This window comes from Lipophrys pholis (genome assembly GCF_963383615.2).
Source record: "Lipophrys pholis genome assembly, chromosome: 3".
Lineage (NCBI taxonomy): Eukaryota > Metazoa > Chordata > Actinopteri > Blenniiformes > Blenniidae > Lipophrys > Lipophrys pholis.
Genome location: NC_137627.1, coordinates 29,222,332 through 29,228,846, shown reverse-complemented (window position 1 = coordinate 29,228,846; position 6,515 = coordinate 29,222,332). Strand labels below are relative to the sequence as shown.

At 40.1% G+C, this 6,515-nt stretch overlaps 1 long non-coding RNA gene across 2 annotated transcripts; it reads left to right on the top strand.

Moving 5' to 3' along the window:
* The first annotated feature begins 1,370 nt into the window (after positions 1-1,370).
* On the top strand, positions 1,371-4,886 carry LOC308107598. Of its 2 annotated transcripts, none has more exons than XR_013935217.1 (3): positions 1,371-1,643; positions 2,437-2,867; positions 2,970-4,886. It is a non-coding gene; the product is annotated as an uncharacterized lncRNA (long non-coding RNA). The 2 variants fall into 2 exon arrangements; XR_013935218.1 differs by having other exon boundaries at positions 2,379-2,867.
* Positions 4,887-6,515: the final 1,629 nt, after the last annotated feature.

The following is a 6,515-nucleotide window of genomic DNA, read 5'->3' as shown; positions in this document are numbered from 1 at the left end:
TAGCTCTCTAACTAAACAATTTCAAGTGAAAATGCTAATTGTTTCTGTGACCTAAATGTACAAAGAGAATTCGGCTGACTGTTGCCATGGTGATAATAAAAGAGCTCAGTGTAAACTATTACAGTAGATTCATATTTGAGGTGAGAATGTTCAAGGAATTCAAGATTTATTCTGATTCTCAAAATGTGTTTTAGTTGCATTGTTTCTCTGTGGAAACACAGAAACATGAAACTTTTCTGAAATGAAAATGGCAAAATTTTACATTTTCACTTGAAATTGTTATTTAAACTTGGTGTCACATATAATCACGCATACTCTTAAAAGAAAAGAAAATCACTGTAAACAGAAAATGTGTGCATTATATGTTATTCCATCTGATGAAATTGCTGTTTTAATTCAATTAATTTACTTGTATTTAAATGGAGATGTTTGGGGTGTGCACCACAGACATTTGCCAGAGTGTGATCCATCCATCCATCCATCCATCCATCCATCTATCCATCCATCCATCCATCCATCCATCCATCCATCCATCTATCTATATATATATATACACATCCATATATATATATATTAGGCTCGGCTAAAGGCTACCAAAATGGAGGAGTCGAATGAAACCACACTGGTGGGGCCAATGGAAGAAAATTTTTATTTCAAGAAACGACCTGACGGTAGCCTTGATAAAAGCGTGGTTCTGTGCAAACTGTGCAAAAAAGAGTTCGCATACCACCAAAGCAACTCAACCATCCGCTACCATCTCAATGCAAAGCATATCGGAGCAAGCACAGAAACCACCGGAGCGAGTACTAGCGCTCGCAGCTCCGGTACGAGTACAAACAAGAGGCGTTTGCAGCCCAAACTCGAACAAATGACTGGCTTCAGGACCAAAATGAGTAAGTCAACCTCGGATAAACTCACAAATTCACTCGCAAAATGGGTTGCTCTGGACTGTAGACCACTATCAGTGGTCGAAGATAAAGGATTAGAAAATGTGCTACAGATAGCAACGTGCGATCCAACTTTCCAGCTGGTGTGCAGAAAAACTATTTCAAGCAAGTGTAGCCCTGTGTAAAAATACCCTATTAGATATTATTAGATACCACACATTAGTTGGAATATGTGAATAAAAATATTTTGTTTTGGGTTGAAATTTGAAAAGCACCTTTTTTTTGAGGAGTTGTTTGTTGTCAATGTTTTATTGTTTTATGTTGTTTTCAGTTCTAAAACTTTTTGATTTCTTTTGCTGGTGTTCAGAGATGAAGTTTGTTTTGGTTGACACCCACATTGTGTTGTAACTGCTGATTGGAGGGAGCCAACAGAAAGGGGTGGGGCTAAGGGTGCGGTGCAGGTGAAGTGAAGTGCCTGCACTCAGTCTGTGTGAGAGAGGCATCAGCAGCAGAAGCTCCACCAGTGAACCAAATGTTTGCAAGTCGACCAATCGTGGGCTTAAGGCAAGCAGTTCTTGTGGCAACCACAGAGGCAGAAGAAGGCCAACAACCTGCCACCTGTTTTGGAACGGTCCTGCTGTTTCTTCTACTGGAGAAAGACTCCTGAAAGACTCCTGCCCAGTTCCTGCTACCCCCCTGCTCTCCCTCCATGACAGAAAACCCCCCCCACACACACACCCCACTCATCAAACCCCTGTGAGTACTGCACCGATCATTTTTCAGCTCCTTGAGCGAAGCGGCCAGAAAGTTTGGGCCTCACTGGACCCAGACGTCGAAACAGGCCGGCCACCAACCTTTTGCCAGTGGTACCGGGTGGAGGGGTGGGTGGTGTGATTAACCATTCAATTATCTTGTTTTGGTGGTTGTTTTCGTTGATTGATGATTTGTTTCATAAAAGAAGCACCTTGAGAGTTACAAGGATTTTTGATTTATTGGCAAAGTAGAAGATTGTTTTTGTTCGAGTGAAGGATTATTATTTTGAGTTCGAAGAGTTAAAAAGGTTCTGCGAAACCAGTTCTGTTGACAATAAGATTTAAACCTCATTTTTTCAACGGTTTAGCGTAAAATAGTTTTTTCATTTTAAGAGAACCCTTGGTTGCAATTGTCTTGCTCTAATTTATTTTTGTTTTATAATAAATGTCCAGATATTTTGGTATATAAGTTGTTGTTGTGTCCCATTACTTTATGTTAATATGAACTCAGGCCCTCTCTCATAGCCTTCACATGAGAATTGGGTTACACAAGGTTCAACAGCTTTATGAAACTGAAAAGCAAGTAAAAATGGATGCATTGCAAAAAGCTGAATTTGTGGCTCTGACTGGGGATCATTGGACCTCCGTTAGTAATTTCAATTATGTTGGTGTTACTGCGCAAGTTGCTGATGTCACAGGTGGGACATGGCATCTCCATTCTTTTGCCCTGACTGTGCAGAAGACACACACCAGACACTCTGCTGACAACTGCGCTGAACAGTTTCTCTCTGTGGCAGAGGAATGGGGAATTCAACCAAAGGTCACCACAATTGGAACAGACAGTGCACGGACATGATGGCTGCAGCAAGACACTTCCCTTTTCAACACATGCCTCACATCTTACAGAGAACCATCACTGTTAGCGTTGCTGATAGTAGGTTTAGTGAGACATTGGCAAAATGTCGCAAGATAGTGGGTGACTTTAAACACAGCCCTGCTAATACTGAGGAACTACAGCAGGAACAAACAAGACTGGGCAAGAACGAGAGCCACTTATACAGGATGTTTCCACAAGGTGGAATTCAACGCTTCAAATGATCACTCGTCTGCTGAATAATCAAGAGGCTGTTGTTGCTGCATTAGACAGACAGAAGGACAAGCTGGTCATGTTGACTCCATCAGAGCTGGTAAAACTCCAAAAGCTGGCAACTCTACTTGAAACATGCAGGTAAATCAAAACAATTTTAATGGGTTTTATTGTTACTGTTTCTTTATAATTTACTGTTATTTTGTAGATAAATATTGTTTTTTCCTTTACTGTCTTCTGCAGATTTGTGACTGAGCTCCTTGGAGGTGAGACATACGTCTCATGTTCAGTGGTTTTACCAGCTCTCCGCCACCTGTTTCAAACCATGGAGGCCTCTGATGAGGACACAGCCTACATGGTGAAATTCAAGACTGCTTTCACAAAGGACCTGTCCCAACGTGTTGCTACACTCAACCGTGAATGGCTCAAGATGGCGACTGTGCTCGACCCACGCTTTAAGGATTAAAAGTGTTTTCCAAGGGGAGCGCGAGAAAAGGTTTGGACCAGCCTTGAGGCTCTGCTGCAGGAACAGTGTAAAGATACCACACAGGAGCCAGCAAGGAAAAAGAGCCTCCTTTTCTATTCCTTGTCTTCAGACTCTGATTCAGATGAGGAAGCTATGTGTAACAGGGCCCTGACTTTGTACAAAGCTGAATCCACCATCAGCAAAACAGACTGCCCACTGCAGTGGTGGTCCGTTCGAGCAGCAACCCACCCACATCTGTCCGTCCTGGCCCGCAAGTTTCTGACTAGCCCTGCTACTTCTGTCCCATGTGAAAAGCTCTTTTCACTTGCAGGTCACATAGTTTCACAAAAAAGAGCTTCCTTGAGTTCTGCCAATGTTAACCGGCTGGTTTGTCTGAGCAACTAGCTGAAGGAGAAGAAATAGGCCTAAAGGTGTTGTGAGGCTGATGGGTGTTATTTTTTGCACTAGAATGTTTATCAAGGACTGTTATTTAGTACTTTGAGTTCCAAAGAGATTTAGGCCAAATGACCATTTATATTTGAAATTTTACTTTTTATTGTGCATAACACCTTTACTTAGATTTGTTTCATTTTGACCAGGGCTATTTTTAATTTTATTTTCCACAGTTATGACATTAAAATTGTTCGAGTTTACTGTATTTTTGTCTATTTATTATTTGATTCATTCATCCACTAAAATCCATTTAGATTGAGGAGTGTTGGTTTTTATGGCAAATATTGTTAAGCACTTAAAATGTAATTAATTTCGATTATTACAAAAAATTTTAATCAAGTCCCACCCATATATATATAAGAGATAAGAGGATGTGCTATATGTCAAACTAAGTGACTTATGGCCCTGTTTGATGTCTGACTGAAAAGGGGCGGGGCTAAGAACCGGAAGTGGTCATAAAAGGTGTAATTAAGGGTTTATGTGACCGTTTTATGATGGTTTTATGACCTTTCAAGGGGTTTTATTGCTTTATGAGGGCTTTGAAGAATTTAATAGATGTTTTACAGCTCTTTAAATTGTTTTATGACGGTTTTGATGTAGGCTTTTCAAAGGTTTTATTGTTTTATAGAGGGCTTTGAAGAATTTAATGGATGTTTTACACCTCTTTAAACTGTTTTATGACAGCTTTTGGTGTAGGGTTTTCAAAGCTGACTGTTTTATTTTATAACTTAATGGAGGAGGAGGAGGATGGAGGAAGAGAGGTAAGAGGGGAGGGGTCGCTGGAGGGAGAGGAAGAGGAGGAGAGGTCAGGAGGGAGGGTGGATTTGCGAATCTTTACTTAAAGGGGACATATCATGCTAAGCTGGTAAGCTGTATATAACGCTAAAAAGTGTGATGATAAGACGTCACTGTCATTGTTTTGTTAGCATTAGCAGTTGCACCGTCTTCATATGTTAGCGCTGTGTGCTCGTTTTAGATTATAATGTAACTTCTGTGTTAAATAGTCGTTGTAATACAGGCAGTATTGTAGTAGTGGGCATGGATGGAGAAGTTAGTGTAAATATAGTAACACACCATTGCGTTACATCCATATGAAGACGTTGTTCTTCAGGTGCATCATCGTCATTTTCATCTCGCTCCGCCGGGTCCGACTCTGGCTCCAACATGTATGGCTGGATGGACAAATCTTCCGTTGTTGACATTTTGTAAATAATGTGTGAATATAAAGTTTCTGCGCCGCTAGATCATTGTATCTGTTCTATCAAACTACAAAGATGGCCGAACAGGGTGGCGTTGAACCGAGTGTCACCTCTGCAACCTGGAGAGGAGGCGGGGTATGAAGTGTCTCATTTGCATTTGAAGAGACCGCCCCAAAACGAGTTGCTCTCAGAAGCACATCAGAAAAGGGGTTGAAAAGGGGCCTGTGGAGCTATAATAATGAGGAATTCAGACCCAAGCATTGCAGTTCTGCTTTATATAGACCACAACTGTATGATTTATATGTAAAAAGGAAGGATTTAAAAGCATGATATGTCTCCTTTAAGAAAGCTAAAACCCTATACACATGGAACATATATTCTATCATTGTTTGTCAATAAAGTATCTTTCCCTCACACGTTAGGTCAGTTAAACTTTTGAAACTACGGAAGGTAAGATGGCCGAGAAGCGGGTCATGAAAAAAACGTATTACAATCCTACCCATCCCGGTAGCTTCGGAGGTGTAGACAGACTTCATAAAGCCATTCAAAACTTTTATTGTTAACTTGCTATATGTACCCGATGGAAGCCACAACAAGTTTAAAAAAACATCAAATACAAACAGCTGAAATAAAATATGAAGGAAATAGATGTAATAAGTACGACTGGCTGCAATGCATAGGAATGGGGTGGTAAGTTTTTTTGTAGGCTTTTTTTGTAGGGTGGTAAGGTTTATTTGCATCCGAAGGTTTAAACAAAACAATAAATAAAGTTGTAACTAACCCTGAAGGTCCCACCAGCAGCATTTCAGACGTGGAGCTCTTTGCTCATTTTTCCATTATGTTGTGCGTTTGACTTCTGCACTGTGGCTGCAGCACTTGTTGATAGGTGCTACACTGTAAATGTTAACATACAGATGAATGAAAAAAGATAATTTAACCAAACTCAGTTTTTACCAACCTGTTTAGAAGACTACTTTTAAATAATTAAGTAGTAAATTGGGGTTGGAAAACATGCTTAACTCGATCTATCCCTGTTACATTAACTTAGGATAAAGGATTTATTTTCCCAGTGTCCTTAGCGCATTCTTTCAGACATGCACAGATCTACTTTTATCCAACAGCATGTCCGCACACGTCTACAGTCACCTGGAGCTCCCAACAATCTCAATTATCGTCAGAGTTGTGGGATGACTTGCATTTCGCACACTGATTTGGGAAGTAAATACTTTATTGTAAACCATTATGTTGTCCGATTGAGACAGGGCTCCTAACTTTAGTCATATTCAGAATGTGACCGTGCACAATTCAAAAGCAGTATTTATTAATGTCTTTTTTTTTTTGATACTTAGAAAAAAAGTATTTGGTAGCTCCAGCCCTAATTACATACAATGCTACAACAACCTGGTGTGCTGATGGTTGGTTACATACGTGTCTTTATTTTGAACCTGTTACTTTAACTTTATGTTCTGTTTCACTGTCCCCATTTCAATTGGAAGCAGACGGTCAGTTGTCCACACACACACACACACACACACACACACCCTCGTCACAGCAATTAAAGGTATTCACCTAATGACTCATAAACTGAACGATGAATCCTTCTATTATGTGTATTTATTTAATAGGTAGGATTAACAGACTGTTACAATATCATCCAGCAGACACTTTTAT